This window comes from Arvicola amphibius, chromosome 1, assembly GCF_903992535.2.
Source record: "Arvicola amphibius chromosome 1, mArvAmp1.2, whole genome shotgun sequence".
NCBI classification, from domain to species: domain Eukaryota; kingdom Metazoa; phylum Chordata; class Mammalia; order Rodentia; family Cricetidae; genus Arvicola; species Arvicola amphibius.
The window spans coordinates 84164434-84182701 of NC_052047.1; the positions used below are offsets into that span (position 1 = coordinate 84164434).

General features: G+C 40.1%; 1 pseudogene; it reads left to right on the top strand.

Annotated features, from left to right (window-relative positions):
* Positions 1-335: 335 nt before the first annotated feature.
* LOC121677208 lies at positions 336-15554 on the top strand (annotated as a pseudogene).
* Positions 15555-18268: the final 2714 nt, after the last annotated feature.

The window sequence follows — 18268 nt, forward strand, 5'->3', positions numbered from 1 at the left end:
GTGGTTCTCGGGCTGGAGAGATGGCTCAGCAGTTAAGAGCACTATCTGCTCTTCCAGAGGCCCTGAGTTCAATTCCCAGCAACCACATGGAGGTTCACAACCATCTGTAATCAGATTTGGTGCCCTCTTCTGGCATTTAGGCAAGACACTGTATACATAAATAAATCTTTAAAAGAAAATAGTGGTTCTCAACCTTCCTAATGCTGTGACCCTTTAATACAGTTCTTCATGTTGTGATGATCCCCAACCATTAACTTATTTCATTTCTAGTTCATAACTGTGATTTTTTGTCATGAATTATAATATAAATATGTATGGCATGCAGGTTATCTGATATGCAACCCCCAAAAGGGGTTGTGATCCACAGGTTGGGAGCTGCTGGTCTAAAGGTTTCAAAGTGTGCCCTGGAAAGAACTCCCTCCAGCAGCAGCACCACAGAGCCCAAGTTGTGGAAAATCAAACCGAAGCCCTTTTATAAGGTTAGCAAAATTACATTGAAATTGAAGCCCCAACCTTAGAGGATGTCAGCAGTTAAAGCAAGGGCCCTGATGGGTAACGAACAAGATCCTTGGGATGGGGATATGTGGGAGGACACTACTGCAGTGAGAACTTTGAACCCTTAGATTTTCAAGGGTTTATCTGCAGTGAGGAAGTAGTCTCTACACCTTCAGCAGACGTACTCCCCATGAAATACTGCCCTTTTCACCACCAACTAAAGAAACTAACCCTTCATCCTCTGCTAAACCAGGAGTGACTTTCTCTGAAGAAAATGCCAGGCAAGACAATACTGATGTCCCTCGGGGCTCATCAATAGTTGTCTCTAGTCCTATAACCAAAGATAAGGCAAAGCAGACTTGTAGAGGGAAGGTAGAAAATGTAGGCTGTGAGCAGGTGTGCTGCTCTACTAAAGAGCTTAATGAGTTTGCTAATCCATTCAAGTAGAAGTCTGGGGAATATATGCGGGAATGAATTCTAAGGGTGTAGAATAATGGTGGAAGGAACACAAAACTGGATCAGGCTGAGTTTATTGATATTGGCCCTCTGAGAGAAGATTCTATGTTTGACCTAGAAACTTGCAGTTTAATAAAAAAATGTTAAAAGTTTGTTTGAAATAATCCAATAAAAATGGGGTACAGACCTAAACAGAGAACTCTCAACAGAGGAATCTAAAATGGCTGAAAGACACTGAAGAAAATGCTCAACATCCTTAGCCATCAGAGAAATGCAAATCAAAACAACTCTGAGATTCCATCTGACACCTGTAAGAATGGCCAAGATCAAAAACACTGATGACAACTTATGCTAGAGATGATGTAGGGTAAAGGAAACACTCCTGCATTGATGGTTGAGTACAAGCTGGTACAGCCCCTTTGGATGTCAGTGTGACGATTTCTTAGAAAATTAGGAAACAACCTTCCTCAAGAACCAGCAATACCATTTTTGGGTATATACCCAAAAGATGCTTAATAATACCACAAGGACATGTGCTCAACTATGTTCATAGCAGCATTGTTTGTCATAGTCAGAACCTGGAAATAACCTAAATGCCCCTCGACCAAAGAATGGATAAGGAAAATGTGGTACATTTACACAATGGAGTACTATACAGCAGAAAAAAATAATAACATCTTGAAATTTGTGGGCAAATGGATGGGTCTAGAAAAAATCATATTGAGTGAGGTAATCCAGACCCATAAAGACAAATATCATATGTACTCACTCATAAGTGGTTTTTATACATAAAGCAAAGAAAAACCAGCCTACAATTTACAATCTCAGAGAACTTAGACATAATGAAGACTCTAAGAGAGACATACATGAATCTAATCTACATGGAAAGTAGAAAAAGACAAGATCTCCTGAGTAAACAGGGAGTGTGGGTACCATGGGAGTAGGTAGAAGGGGAAGGGAGAGGAAGGGAGAGTAGTGGAGAAAATAAAAACAGTAAAAAAAAAAATTAAAAAGTATGTTTGAATGCTTGACTGAAGGATTTGTCAAAAGATGGCCTTCTGAAAGAAGTTGGAGACGCCTGATATCCTTTGACCTAGTGTTGATGAAGGAATTTTAAGGCTTGGGGAAATTGCAGTGCTACAGTGGGTGCACCTTCACAATGGGAAGGCCCAGAAGACACACCCTTCACTCCTCCAATAAGACACAAGATGGTGATGGGGCCCCCGCACATTTGAAGAGTTTTGTTGTTGCCATACATACCTTAGGGATGGAGATACTACTGCTCAGTTGAATGAAATGCCAATGGGTTGGACTGGGCTCTGAGGTAGCAGGGCCCAGGTGGCAACACTGAATTGCCAAAAGTAAGGTGATTGTAGTTATCATAATGGGAAGTATAGATAGAGAAATGTCTATAATAGCCTAATCCATAATAGTCAGCACAAGCAAAGTGAATTTTCTGCTGGCAGGTACTGGCTACTCAACCAAGGTATTTCAAGGCATGAAATAGATAAGAAGCCTAATGAATTTTTGTTTGAGCTGTATAAATAGAAAACAATCTCATACAAATGAAAGAAAGGCTCCATTGAACCATGGCAAAGGGAATCTTGGCCAGTGAACCAGTTTCCAGACTTGAGCCAGTTTGCAGACTCAGAACCCCTTGAATGAAGGGGCAGCCAGGTTCCCCTGAGGAAGGACCTGGTAAGACACCTTAAAGTTTTAGTTAGCCTTTCTCCAGTCCTTCCCCCAGAGGGACCTACAACCTTCTATGAGGGCAACTGACACTGGGGCAAAGGAAACAACAGACTTTCTGGGGTCTGTTGGATACAAGTTCTGAATGGACACTGATTCTGTGAGACCCCAGGAAACACTGTGACCTTCCAGTTAGTAAAGGGCTTCTGGAGGCCAGGAAATTAATGGAGTTTTGGCTGAAATCCAACTCACAGTGGGTCCAGTGGATTCCTGAACTCATCCCATGGTTATTTCTGCAGTTCCATAATGTATCATTGGGATAGATAGAAGTTGGAAGAATTTTCACATTGGTTCCCTGACCTGTGGAGTGAGAATTAATATGCTTAGAAAGGCTAAATGGAAGAGCTGCTTCTGCCAGGGAAAATAATGAATATAAAAAAAACACAGAACCAAAAAAAAAAAAACAAAAAAACCACAGAACCACATCCCTAGATGAATTGCCACATCAAGGACTTGAAAGATACAGGGGGCCAGGCGGTGGTGACGCACGCCTTTAATTCCAGCACTCGGGAGGCAGAGGCAGGCAGATCTCTGAGTTCGAGGCCAGCCTGGTCTACAAGAGCTAGTTCCAGGACAGGCTCTAGAAACTACAGGGAAATCCTGTCTCGAAAAACGAAAAAAAAAAAGAAAGAAAGAAAAAAAAAAAGAAAAAAAGAAACAAAGAAAGAAACAACGAAAAAATGAAAGACAGAAAGACAGACAGATACAGGGGTGGCGGTTCCACCATATCTCCCTTTCACTCTCCTATCTGGCCAGTGCAGAAGACAGATGGATTGTGGGGAATGACAGTCAACTATCAGAAACTCAATAGTGACCCCAACTGAAGTTGCCATACCAGACATTGTGTCCTTACTTGAACAGGTTAACACATCTGGTACATGGTACGCAGCTATTGGTATGGTATGGTAAATGCCTTTTTCTAAGTACTTGTCCATAACAACCACCTGAAGCAAGTTGCTTTCCATTAGCAAAGCCAGCAGTACACCTTTACAGTTTTACTTCAAGGATATATTAATTCTCCAGTCCTCTGTCATAACTTAACTTGAAGGGACTGTCTTTCTCTTCCGTATACTATCACACTGATTCACTATACTGATGGCATTATGCTCACTGGACCAAGAACAGGAGGTAGCAACCACTTTGGAATTTTTAGTAACATCTATGCCCATCAAAAATGGGAAATAAAACCTATCAAAATTCCAGGGTCTTCTACCTCAGCAAAATTGTTAAAAGTGGTGTGGGGCATGCAGAGTTATTCCTTCTAAGGTGGAGGGTAAGTTATTGCACCTGGCCCCTCCTACCACCAAGAAAGAAGCACAATGTTTAGTGGGCCTATTTGGAATCAGGGGACAACACATTCTCCACTTAGGAGTGTTACTCTGGTCCATATACTAAGGGACTCAGAATGCTACTAGCTTTCTGTGGGGCCTGGAACAAGAGAAAGCTCTTCAACAGGTCCAGGCTGCTGTGCAAGCTGTTCTACCACATGGACCATCTGATGCAGCAGACCCAATGGTACTTGAGGTGTCAGTGACAGATAGGAATTCTGTTTGGAGTCTTTGGCAGATCCCCTATTGGTGAAGCACAGAAGAGATCTTTGGGATTTGGAACAAGGCTCTACCATCATCTGCAGACAACTCTTCTTCATTTGAATAACAGCTCTTGGTCTGCTATTGGGCCTTAGTGGAAACTGAATGTTTGGCAATGGGCCAACAGACTACCATGCAACCTGAACTGCTCATCATAAGCTGGGTGTTATCTGATCCACCAAATCATGAAGTAGGACATGCACAGTAGTAATATATTATCAAATGGCTGTGGTATGTACAAGATCAGGCCTGAGCAGATCCTGAAGGCACAAGCAAGTTACATAAAGAAGTTACCCAAATGCACATGGTTCCTACTCCTGTTACAATATTGTTAACAAGCATGACCTATAGCCTCATGGGGTGTGCCCTGTGATTGGTTATCTGTGGGAAAAAAGTTTAGGGTCTGTTTTGCTGATGATTCTTTTTTTTTTTTTTTTGAGATAGGGTTTCTCTGTAGCTTTGGAGCCTGTCCTGGAACTAGCTCTTGTAGACCAGGCTGGTCTCAAACTCACAGAGATCCACCTGCCTCTGCCTCCTGAGTGTTGGTATTAAAGCCATGTGCCACCACTGCCTGGCTTTTGCTGATGATTCTAGATGTTACTCAGATAACACCCAAAAGTGGACTTCTGCATTTATAACAACCCCATTTTGGGACAATCCTGAAAGACACCTATGAGGGGAAATCATTACAGAGGGCAGAACTTCAGGCAGTAGACATGTTATATGATGTGGGATCCCCATCTGTATACTGTGAATATGTTTCATTACCATTGGTTAATAAAGAAATGGCTTTTGCCTATGGCAGGGCAGAATATAGGTAGGCAGAAAAACTAAACCAATTGAAAGGAGAAAGAAGGCAGAGTCAGGCAGATGCTATGTAGTTGCCAAAGGAGAAAGACACCAGAATCTTAACAGTAAGCCACAGCATCATGGAGATACACAGATTAATAGAAATGGGTTAATTTAAGATATAACTAGGAATACCCTTGAGCCATTGGCCAAACAGTGTTATAATTAATATAGTTTTGTGTGATTATTGGGGTCTGGGCAGCTGAGAAACTAAAGTACAGTCTCTGTTTACATAATGGTGCTTAATTGGGGCAATGTACATCCATATAAAACCTAAGAAAGCTTTAAAAAAAAGGGGGGGCTTCTAGACCCACAAAAATGGGAGTCAAGTGGAGTTTCTTGATAGCCGCATTTTTTTCAGGTAGGCTATGTTTGCTGGCTGCTAGCAGAGACACTGTTCCTTTAAGAGACTGCTTTCTGGTTCTTGCTGGTGGCAAGAATAGCTATGACTCTTTCAGGAGGTCATGCTATGGAGCACTTATGGGGTTTGTGAGCAGCATGCTGCAAGTTGCTTAATGTTGACATACAGCCCCTTTGTCTCTGGAGAATGTGGCTCTCAAAGCTGGTGGTAAACATACCTCTGCCATATTGAAAGACCAAAAGAAGTGGAATCAGCATCTAGCACCACAACAACTACACAACTTACCATTTTAAAAATTGGTCCTTGTCAAAAAAGCATTACAGATACACAGTAAAGACAGATTCAGACAAAAAACCCTCTAAATGGGTTACAGTGTTGGATAAATGTACATGGGCTTAGGAGAGAGAGAAAAGAAAGAACATAGATAGTCATAGATTAAAGGGGTAAAGATAATAAAATAAATATTAAAAAGTAATAGAATAAGCCGGGCGGTGGTGGCGCACGCCTTTAATCCCAGCACTCGGGAGGCAGAGGCAGGTGGATCTCTGAGTTCGAGGCCAGCCTGGTCTACAAGAGCTAGTTCCAGGACAGGCTCTAGAAACTACAGGGAAACCCTGTCTCGAAAAACCAAAAAAAAAAAAAAAGTAATAGAATAAAAAAGCCACACATAAAGATGAACTATATGAAAAGAATCTGGATTATGTATATTATTATGGTTTTTTTTAAAATTTTTTTTGATGGTTAATGAATCAACTGTTGAAAAACATTTGATTCTGGGGGCTGCTAAGCTAAATCAACATATATATATTTTAAAGGTATCTTGGCTTCAAAATTTGAGTCTAAGAATATGTTACTTTAGAAAAGAGGTTCTGCTTTTGTTTCCACATAAGTTGAGAACCTGTGTGTTCCTTCCAGGCTAATGTGGTTTGATAGAACAAGAACTCCTGAAAGGTCTCTATGAACCCTAAAAATATTTTGCCCAACAAATATCAGAAAGTAGTTTGGAGAAAACTACACCCAAATTCCCCAAATGATTGCTTATAAATATTTGTTTTCATTTAAAGGGGTATGATACAAAAATGTATACACTGATAAGGACTTTGATTTATTAATACAAATTTAAGGTCAATTTTGTTATATGTATAGTCGTATTTAAGGTATTATGTTTATACAGTTCATTTAAAAATTTAATGTATAATTAAAAATTACAAATGAATAGTCATTTATAATAGTCAAACTTGTAGTCATGTTAGCTAGGTTTTCTAAATGTACAGAGATATATTTCAATTAGATAGACAATCTTCAACACTTCAAAGACCTACAGAATATAGCATTTAATAGGTTTTAAGAACTTAGATTTGTCTCAACAGTGAGACTTGTCTGCTTCCAGAAGCATTGATTACTTCAGAGAAGTTGATGGGCATCAAAGAAACTCGTTATAGAATTTGCCTTCAGTGTGGCACAGCTAGCCATTTGGGTAAGAAACTGCTCTTGTCTGAAATGCTTGACAATATGTTGTATAAACTGGACATTTAGGACCCACAGAAAAATGACTGTTGAACTTGCCTAAAGAAGGTGAAACAGGATCCTCCTATCTTTGGGGCCACAAAATCCCACAGCTCAGCCTGTTTGGGCACCAGGACCGGGAATTGAGTGCACCCAGACCAGTGGGAGGTCCCCTGCTTCAATAGTCTGCCTGCAGCAAGGTAAGCCCTTTGTCAGCGAGCTGCTTGGCCAGCAAGGAGACCTGACTGTCTACCAGAAGATCCATCATTCATTGGGGTGAGTGAATTGAATTCATTGGGGTGAATTGAACTTCTAAAAGAAGACCCAAAGGGGATTATTCAGAGGAAGAAATAGGCAGGCGCCAATGCAAGAATTCCTCCAACAACTTGAAAAACAACATGAACGCACCAGAACCCAGCGAACTTACAACAGGAGGACTTGAACACACTAATCAAGAAGAAGTAGAAAAAATTGACTTTATGAAAGTAATAGAGTCCCTTAAACAGGAGGTGAAAAACTCCCTTAAAGAAATGGATGAGAGGAATAACAAAAAGTTTAAAGAATTCAGTAAATCCATAAACGATATCCTAGGAAACCAAGAAAAAACAATCGAACAGATAATGGAAACAGTGCAAGACTTGAAAACTGAAATGGAGGCAAGGAACAAAACACAAACCAAGGGCCAGCTGGATATGGAAAATCTATGTAAACGAACAGAGACTACAGAAACAAGCATAACCAACAGAATACAAGAGATAGAAGAAAGAATCTCAGATTCTGAAGATACCATAGAGAAAATAAATGCACTGATCAAAGAAAGCAGCAAATCCAACAAATTCTCATCACAAAACATTCAGGAAATCTGAGACACAATAAAAAGGCCAAACCTAAGAATAATAGGCATAGAAGAAGGAGAAGAATTACAGCTCAATGGTCCAGAAATTATATTTAATAAAATTATAGAAGAAAACTTCCCAAACCTAAAGAAAGATATTCCTATTAAGGTTCAAGAAGCTTACAGAACACCAAATAGACTGGATCAAAAAAAAATCATCCCCTCGCCATATTATAATCAAAACACAAAACATACAGAATAAAGAAAGACTATTAAGAGCTGCAAAGGAAAAAGGTCAAGTAACTTATAAAGGTAAACCTATCAGACTAACACCTGACTTCTCTATGGAAACCATGAAAGCCAGAAGGTCCTGGATAGATGTTTTGCAGAAACTAAGAGACCATGGATGCAAGCCCAGATTACTATACCCAGCCAAGCTTTCATTCACTATAAATGGAGAAAACAAAATATTCCAAGATAAAAACAAATTTAAACAATACGTAGCCACAAATCCAGCCTTACAGAAATTAATAGAAGGAAATTCACAAACAAAGGAGTCCAGCATTGCCCAAAATAACTCAGACATCTAGCAACCATTCACCAGCATATCTCAAAGAAAGGAAACACACAATCTCTACTACCAAATAAAAAATGACAACCGGAGTTAACAACCACTGGTCATTAATATCACTTAATATCAATGGACTCAATTCACCTATAAAAAGGCACAGGCTAAGAGATTGGATACGAAAACAGGATCCAACATTCTGCTGTTTACAAGAAACACACCTCAACCACAAAGACAGACATCTACTCAGAGTAAAGGGTTGGGAAAAGGTTTATCAAGCAAATGGTCCTAAGAAACAAGCCGGTGTGGCCATACTAATTTCTAACAAAGTTGACTTTAAACTAAAATCAATCAGAAGAGATGGAAAGGGATACTTTATACTCATTACAGGAAAAATCCATCAGAATGAAGACTCAATCCTGAATATCTATGCCCCTAATATAAAAGCACCCACTTACGTAAAAGAAACATTACTAGAACTCAAGGCAGCAATCAAACCAAACACACTGATAGTGGGAGACTTCAACACTCCTCTCTCACCAATGGACAGGTCAATCAGACAGAAACCTAACAGAGAATTAAGAGACTTAATGGAGGTAATGAACCAAATGGACTTAACAGACATCTATAGAACATTCCACCCAAATAGGAAAGAATATACCTTCTTCTCTGCGGCTCATGGAACCTTTTCGAAAATTGACCACATACTCGGTAACAAAGCAAACTTCCACAGTTACAAAAACATATTAATAACCACCTGCATCCTATCGGATCACCATGGATTAAAATTAGAATTCAACAACAATGCTACCCCCAGAAAGCCTACAAACTCATGGAAACTGAACAGTCAACTACTGACCCACACCTGGGTCAAGAAAGAAATTAAAGTCTTCCTTGAATTTAATGAAAATAAAGACACAACATACTCCAACCTATGGGACACTATGAAAGCAGTGCTAAGGGGAAAATTCATAGCACTAAGTGCCCACTTAAAAAAAATAACGGAGAAAGCACACATTGGAGACTTAACAGCACACCTGAAAGCTCTAGAAAAGAAAGAAGCAGATTCACCTAGGAGGAGTAGAAGACTGGAAATTATCAAACTGAGGGCCGAAATCAACAAAATAGAAACACAGAAAACAATCCAAAGAATCAATGAAACAAGAAGCTGGTTCTTGGAGAAAATCAACAAGATTGACAAACCCCTAGCCAAACTAATCAAATGGCAGAGAGAGAACAAACAAATTAATAAGATTAGAAATGAAAAGGGGGACATAACCACAGACACAGAGGAAATTCAGAGAATCATTAGATCTTACTACAAAAGCCCATATGTCTCAAAATTGGAAAATGTAAAAGAAATGGACACTTTTTTAGATAAGTACCATATACCAAAGTTAAACCAGGACCAGGTGAACAATCTAAATAGTCCTGTTAGTCGCGAAGAATTAGAAACTGTTATCAGAAACCTCCCTACCAAAAAAAGCCCAGGACCAGATGGTTTCAATGCAGAATTCTACCAGAACTTCCAAGAAGACCTAATACCTATACTCCTTAAGGTATTTCATAATATAGAAACAGAACAGTCATTGGCAAATTCCTTTTATGAAGCTACAGCTACCCTGATACCTAAACCACACAAAGACTCAACCAAGAAAGAGAATTACAGGCCAATCTCACTCATGAACATCGATGCAAAAATTCTCAATAAAATACTGGCAAACAGAATCCAAGAACACATTAGAAAAATTATCCACTATGATCAAGTAGGCTTCATCCCAGAGATGCAGGGCTGGTTCAACAAAAGAAAATCTATCAATGTAATCCATCATATAAATAAACTGAAGGATAAAAACCATATGATTATCTCAATAGATGCTGAAAAACCATTTGACAAAATTCAACACCCCTTTATGATAAAGGTCTTGGAAAGCTTAGGGATACAAGGGTTATTCCTAAATATAATAAAGGCTATTTACAGCAAGCCGACAGCTAACATCAAATTAAATGGAGAGAAACTCAAGGCCATCCCACTAAATTCAGGAACACAACAGCTGTCCACTCTCTCCTTATCTCTTCAATATAGTGCTTGAAGTTCTAGCAATAGCAATAAGACAACACAAGGGAATCAAGGGGATTCGAATTGGAAAGGAAGAAGTTAAACTTTCGTTATTTGCAGATGATATGATAAGTGACCTGAAAAACTCCACCAAAGAAGTCTTACAGCTGATAAATTCCTTTAGTAATGTAGCCGGATACAAGATCAACTCCAAAAAATCAGTCGCCCTCCTATATACAAAGGATAAGGAAGCAGAGAAGGAAATCAGAGAAGCGTCACCTTTCACGATAGCCACAAATACCATAAAATATCTTGGGGTAACTCTAACCAAGGAAGTGAAAGATCTATTTGACAAGAACTTTAAGTCTTTGAAGAAAGAAATTGAAGAGGATACCAGAAAATGGAAGGATCTCCCTTGCTCTTGGATTGGGAGGATCAACATAGTAAAAATGGCAATTCTACCAAAGGCAATCTATAGATTCAATGCAATCCCTTTAAAGGTCCCATCAAAATTCTTCACAGACATTGAGAGGACAATAATCAACTTTATATGGAAGAACAAGAAACCCAGGATAGCCAAAACAATCTTATACAATAAAGGAACTTCTGGAGGCATTACCATCCCTGACTTCAAACTCTATTACAGAGCTACAGTATTGAAAACAGCTTGGTACTGGCATAAAAACAGAGAAGTCGACCAATGGAATCGAATAGAAGACCCGGATCTTAACCCACAAACCTATGAACACCTAATTTTCAATAAAGGAGCTAAAAGTACACAATGAAAGAAAGAAAGCATCTTCAACAAATGGTGCTAGCATAACTGGATGTCAACGTGTAGAAGAATGAAAGTAGATCCATATATATCACCATGCACAAAACTCAAGTCCAAATGGATTAAAGACCTCAATATCAATCTGAACACACTGAACCTGTTAGAGGAGAAAGTGGGAAGTACTCTACAACATTTGGGCACAGGAGACCACTTCCTACGTATAGCCCCAGCTGCACAGACATTAAGGGCAACATTGAATAAATGGGACCTCCTGAAGCTGAGCAGCTTCTGTAAAGCAAAGGACACTGTCACTAAGACAAAAAGGCAGCCTACTGACTGGGAAAAGATCTTCACCAACCCTGCAACAGACAAAGGTCTGAGCTCCAAAATATATAAGGAACTCAAGAGACTAGACGGTAAAATGCTAATTAACCCAATTAAAAAATGGGGCACTGAACTGAACAGAGAATTCTCAACAGAAGAAGTTCGAATGGCCAAAAGACACTTAAGGGCATGCTCAACCTCCTTAGCAATCAGGGAAATGAAAATCAAAACAACGTTGAGATACCATCTTACTCCTGTCAGATTGGCTAAAATCAAAAACACCAATAATAGCCTTTGCTGGAGAGGTTGTGGAGTAAGGGGTACACTCATCCATTGCTGGTGGGAATGCACACTTGTACAACCACTTTGGAAAGCAGTGTGGCAGTTTCTCAGGAAATTCGGGATCAACCTACCCCAGGACCCAGCAATCGCACTCTTGGGAATTTACCCAAGAGATGCCCAATCATATTACAAAAGCATTTGTTCAACTATGTTTATAGCAGCATCATTTGTAATAGCCAGAACCTGGAAACAACCTAGATGCCCTTCAGTGGAAGAATGGATGAAGAAAGTGTGGAATATATACATATTAGAGTACTACTCGGCGGTAAAAAACAATGACATCTTGAATTTTGCAGGCAAATGGATGGAAATAGAAAACACCATCCTGAGTGAGGTAACCCAGACCCAAAAAGATGAACATGGGATGTACTCACTCATAATTGGTTTCTAGCCATAAATAAAGGACATCGAGCCTATAATTCGTGATCCTAGAGAAGCTAAATAAGAAGGTGAACCCAAAGAAAAACATATAGTTATCCTCCTGGATATTGGAAGTAGACAAGATTGCTGGACAAAAAATGGGAACTTGGGGGTGGGGTGGGATGGGGGATGGGGAGAGAAAAGTGTGAAGTGGAGGATGGGAAGACCTTGGGGGAATAGGATGGTTGGGATATAGGAAGGGTGGATATGGGAACAAGGAATTATATATCTTAATTAAGGGAGCCATTCTAGGGTTGGCAGAGACTTGACTCTAGAGGGGTTCCCAGGTGTCCAGGAAGATGCCCTAGGCTAGTTCCTTGGGCAGCTGAGGAGAGGGAGCTATAAATGTCCAGATCCTATTGCCACACTCATCAATATCTTGCATATCACCATAGAACCTTTACCTGGCGTTGGATGGAGAAAATGACAGAGCCCCACATTGGAGCACCGGACTGAGCTCCCAAGGACCTGATGAGGAGCAAAAGGAGGGAGATCATGAGCAAGGAAGTCAGGACCATGAGGGGGTGTGTTCACCCATTGAGACAGTGGGACAGATCTAACGGAAGACCACCAAGTCCAGTTGGAATGGGACTGAAGGAACAGGCGACCAAACCAGACTCTCTGAATGTGGCTTACGGTGGAGGAGGACTGAGAAACCAAGGACAACACCGACGGGCTTGGACTCTTCAGCATGGACGGGCTCACTGTGAGCCTTGTCAGCTTGGTTGCTCACCTTCCTGGACTTAGGGGGAGTTGGGAGGACCTTGGACTTAACATAGTGAAGGGAACCCTGATGGTTCTTTGACCTGGAGAGTGAAGGAGTGGGGGTATGGGTGGAAGGGAGGGGAGGAAAGGGGGAGGAGGAGGGGAGGAGATGGAAATCTTTAATAAAAAATGAGAAAAAAAAGAAGGTGAAACAGTCCTTCAGGGTTCCTGCTTCATGAAAGAGTCTGCCAGATATTCTGCAGGACACTGAAGAAAGTAACTAACGAACTGCCAATATAGGCTAAACAGTCTTTCAAGTTTCCTGCTCCATGGAAAAGTCTACCAGAAACTATGGGCCTGGAGAATGAAGATGGATGCCCCAGTATTACAGAAGAACTTTGGATGACTGTCCAGGCATAGAGATGTCTCTGTTAATTCTAGAGTTCTGGAGGTTGCTTACAATACACTTCTTGTTATTACTTAGGTACTATTATATCCTCTGGGGTTTTTGATGGGGTTGAAGACTAGATAGTTATAATTATAGTTTTCCTTATTTATGATAAAAGAAATTAGATATGAAATTTTATACTAACAAAGAAATATTGTAACTATAATTCTTGCTTGATAACTGTTTGTTATATGTAATTTTACTATGTTAAAGTTAAAACCTTTCTTTTTATTTAGGCAGAAAAGGGAGATGATGTGGGATTCCCCATTGTATGCTGTGAATATGTTTTATTATAACTGGTTAATAAAGAAGATGTTGTGACCTATGACAGGGAAGAATATAGGTAGCAGGAAAACTAAATTGAATGCAAGGAGAAAGAAGGCAGAGTTGGGCAGATGCCATGTAGCTGCTGAAGGAGAAAAATGGTAAGCCACAGCCTTGTGGCAATACACACATAAATAGAAATGGTTAATTTAAAATATAAGAGCTGGCTAGGAATATACTTGAGTCATTGGCCAAACAGTGTTATGATTAATATAGTTTGTGTGATTATTTGGGTCTGGGTGGCTGAGAAACTAAAGTGCAGTCTCCATTTACAGTTATACATTTTGTTTAGAAGTAGAAGTGGCAACATGCACAATTGTTCATTGATTCATGGACTGTAGGCATGATTGGCTAGAATTCAGAGAATTGGTGAAAGAGAGATCTGCAGAAGAAATATGTGGATATATCTCTCTTAAAGGGTGAAGGTTGTAATGATCCTCACTCCCATATAAACACTCATCAAAAAGTAACTTCATCTAAGGAGTTTTTAATAATCAAGTAGATAGGATGACCCATTCTGTGGATAATCATTCTATTCCCTCAGCCATTTCTGTCATTGCCCAATGGGTTCATGAATGAAGTGTCCATGTATGTGCAAGAAAACATGGACATCTGATCACCAAGGCTGACCTGGCTATAACTGTCACTGAGTGCCATATCTGACAACAGCAGAGATCAATACTGAACCCTAGATATGGCACCATTACCCAGGGTAACCAGCTAGCATCCTGGTGGCAGGTTGACTACACTGGACCACTTCCCCCATGGATAGGACAATGCTTTGTCTGTACTAGGGTAGACACTTATTCTCTCATGGATTTGCTTTTCTTATGTGTAATGCTTCTGCCAAAACTACTATTGTGGACTTAAAGAATGCCTTATCCACCATCGTGGTATTACACAGTGTGTTGCTTCACCAAGGAACTCACTTCACAGCCAAAAAAGTGCAACAGTGAGCCCATGACCATGGAATCCATTGGTTTTACTATGTTCCCCACCTACCTGAAGCAGCTGGCCTGATAGAAAGATAGAATGGCCTTTTGAAAACACAGTTACAGTGCCAAGTAGGTGACAGCAGCCTGAAGGGCTAGGGCAGGGTTCTCCAGAAGGCATTATATGCTTTGAATTGCCATCCAAAATATGGTAGCCACAACCCACAGGTCCAGAAATCAGGGTAAAAAGGGGGGGATTCCATTTATTTTCACCGATAGTGACACACAAATAAAATTTTTGCTTCCTATTCCTGTGACCTTAAGTTCTGCTGGCCTAGAAGGTTTTGGTTCCAGAGGGAGGAGTGTTCCTGCTAGGAGCCACAACAAACATTCCATTGAACTGGAAGCTCAGACTTCCCTCAGCCACTTTGACCTTATGATGCCTTAACATCAAAAGGCTAAGAAAGGCATAACAGTATTAGGAAGGATGATTGATCCAAATTATCATGGGGAAATTGCATTGCTTCTCCATAATAGAAGTAAGAGAGATTATGTCTGGAATGCAGGAGATCCTTTAGGATGTCTTTTGGTGCTACCATGTCCTGAGATTAAAGTCAATAGAACACTACAATTGCCTAATCTTAGCATGATGCCAAAGGGCACAGGCCCATCAGAAATGAAGGTATGGGTCACTCCTCCAGGAAAAGAGCCATGATCATCTGAGGTGCTTGCTGAGGGTGGAAGAAGAATAGAATGGTTAGTAGAAGAAGATAGTTCTAAACACCATCTAAGGCCACATGACCAGTTACAGAAATGAGTATTACAGTTGACATGAACATTTCCGTTCTATTTTATTAACAATGAGTTTATACAGATATTTTTGCTTTCTTTCCTCAATTTCCTTATCATATGTCGTAACATTAATTAAGAGAATATTAATGGTTATCATATGTAATTTTGAGATACTAAAAAAATGTCCCTTGAGGGACACGGCCACCTAAATTTATAATGCACTTGCAGTTGTACCAGGGATAGTTATATCATGTTATGCCTAATTGTGACCTGGTTAAATATATAATGCATTTGTGATTGTAAATGAGGTAGTTATGTCATGTTTAAGCATTTATTATGATCTGGTTATTTTTTTCATTTGGAAATTAATCATGACATAAGGAGATTTGATTGTGTCAAGTTGACAAGGGGTGGACTTGTGATAGCTATTCTTGGTTGTCAACCTGACTATACCTGGAATTAACTAAAACTCCAAAATGGAGTGGCACATCTATGAGGGATTTTTGCTTAATTTGAAGTAGGAATATCCACTTCTAATCTTTGGGGAAAAAAATGCCTTTAATACACATCTCCATTGGACCAGGCCTTCTGCTGGAAGCCTATATAAGGACATAGAAGAAGGAAGCAAGCTCTCTCACTCTCTTTCCCTCTCTGCCTGCTTGCTCCTGCCTTGCTAGCAAGCCCATCCCTTTGTTGAAATTAGAGTCTACTTATTCAGGATTCCAGTGTATATTGAAGACCAGTTGAGATATCCAACCTTGCGAACTGAACAAGTACTGGATTGGAAAAACAATAACAAACCAAGTCTAAATCTAGTAGATAGCAAGAAATAATAAAAAAAAAGTGCAGAAATTGATGAAATAGGATAAAGAAAACAGCACAAGCATAGAGGAATCTAAGAGCTGGCTCTTTGAGAAGATTAGCAAGCATGACAGATCCTTGGCCCAGCAACCAAAAGAAAGAAAGAAATGACCCAAATTGACAGAATCAGAAATTAACAGGGAAATATTACAACAGACACCAAAAGAATTCCAGAACATTGTTAAGGAATACTTTCAAAAACCATACTCCATTAAGTTGGAAAACCTAATCTCTAGGTTCATCCAAACCACCAAAGTTAAGAAGAGAGCAACAACTTAAACAGACCAGTAACGAATAAGGGGAGCGAAACAGTGGTACAAACCTTCCAACTAAAAAATGCTCAGACCCAGATGGATTCACAGTAGAATCCTACCAGATTTTCAAAGAAGATCTGCAGCCAATATTTCTTAAATTATTCAAAAAATTAGAAACAGAAGGAATGCTCTCAAACTCTATCTATGAAGCCAACATTAATCTAATACCAAAACCAGATAAAGAGACAACAAAAAAGATAATTATAGATCAATATCCTTGATGAACAGATAAAAAACACTCAATAAAATATTTGCAAGCCAAATTTAAAAAGATTATTCTCAGGCCAAATGTAAACAAAATATCTAAAAATCATCTACTGTTGCTGGGCCCTAACGTCTTCCTTGGGGGAGGGGGTGAGAAGGCACAGTATCAGCTCAGACACTGGGATTCAGGTAGAAGGTGTACAGCAGACTCTTATTTAACAACAGGAAAAAACTTAAATACTCTCTCAGGACCCAGGTATTCTGAGTCAACACCATTGACAGTCAACATCACTTGGTTAATCCTCATTGACTAGGCACAATCAGGACCTCTGACAGCTCCAGGCAGACTTCAGGTTGACTCTTTTGGGCCTGGTAGGCCTTAACTTCCTGTATACCCACCCTTTTTATTTATTACATGGGTGTTCAGGGGCAGCCAGAGTTCTTTGCTCAGACCTTGTTGACCTTGCCTCAGGAAGGCTCACCCACTGGACTGTGCCTGTCTTAGGTTAGCCTATCGAATAAGCTCTTACCTGTCATTGACTTCCAGCCCTTAAAGAGCATTCATTTCAGAAAAGCTACCAGGTTAGGGGGACAAGGAAATTGTCTTTTGAATTACAAATAACCAGGCATGCATAGCCTCCTGTGGAGGACTGCAAGAAGGATGTCTAAGAGCCATTAACACCTGAAGAGTTGCCTTAGTTGCTGTCCACTGATGTTGGATCAGCTGCAGGAGACATTTAAGGAGAATAAGGATTAACAATACCACCCTACCAATTAATGCATATGTGAGCATCCAGGAAGGATCAAATAGCCTTTTATATTATGCCAAAGTTTTTCAAACAATGAAGAGTCAAAGATCATAACCTCAACCCTTAATAAATCAATTTGTTTTGGGGGGGCAGCAGGAACAAGAAAAGGGAGTATATACATTACCCATCCTGGAAGCAGACTGATTCATGGCCCAGCATATACCTCTTACTGGGACCCATATTGGCATCATGGCAGTCTGAGGGAAAACACAAGCATACCCTCTCCCATGGGTAAGCATGGGGGTTAGCAGCTGACATTAGAGGGAGATAGGATCTCTCCATCTCACCAAGGGCAGAGGTGTGTTCCTTGGCAGAGATGCCCAGAGCTTGTAAGCTGGACTGAGTACTTTATCATCAAAACTGAGGAAGTTCATATGGAAAAAAAAAAAACCTTCCTTAAGGCTAGATGAGGATCTCTCCTAGCCTCTGGTGAGATAGTCCTGGCCAACAACTTTTTAAGAGCTCTGTTGGTCCTCTCCACAATGGCTTCTCCCTGTGGATTGTAGGGGATCCCAGTGGTATGGGAAATCTTCTAGGACCCCAGAAAGCCA